We start from the raw sequence: 442 nt of genomic DNA, 5'->3' as shown, positions 1-442 counted from the left end.
AATTTTTTACAACTTCAGTATTTTCTACATTTTTCATGATGTTGTTTATTGATTCAATTGTTAAGTTTTCCTTTATCTTTAGTAGCACTCTGTATGTAAGGCTTTAGTCTTTGATCTCCATGGATAAGTGTTCTAAGTCCTTTTCTCTTTCACCAGGCAAGGTTGTTTCATTCGCATATAGCCAGCTGTTAATGAGTCTTCCTCTAATCCTAGTGCTGTATTATTCTTCATATAGTCCAGCTTCTTTGATATTTGCTCAGCATACGGATAGGATAAGTATGGTGAAAGGATTCCTTAGAGAGATGCACATCAAAACTACTATTAAAAAAAAAAAAAAAGAAAATATTTCATAGCTGCAATTGTGGCCCTGATCGAAAAACAGAGGACAAGAAATGCTGTTGAAATTGTGGGAAGATTGGAAGTCTCATACACTGCTAGTAAA

Source organism: Orycteropus afer, unplaced genomic scaffold (genome assembly GCF_000298275.1).
Source record: "Orycteropus afer afer isolate SDZICR_OR568_19922 unplaced genomic scaffold, OryAfe1.0 scaffold00024, whole genome shotgun sequence".
NCBI lineage: Eukaryota > Metazoa > Chordata > Mammalia > Tubulidentata > Orycteropodidae > Orycteropus > Orycteropus afer.
Note: the sequence above shows the minus strand (reverse complement) of the source record.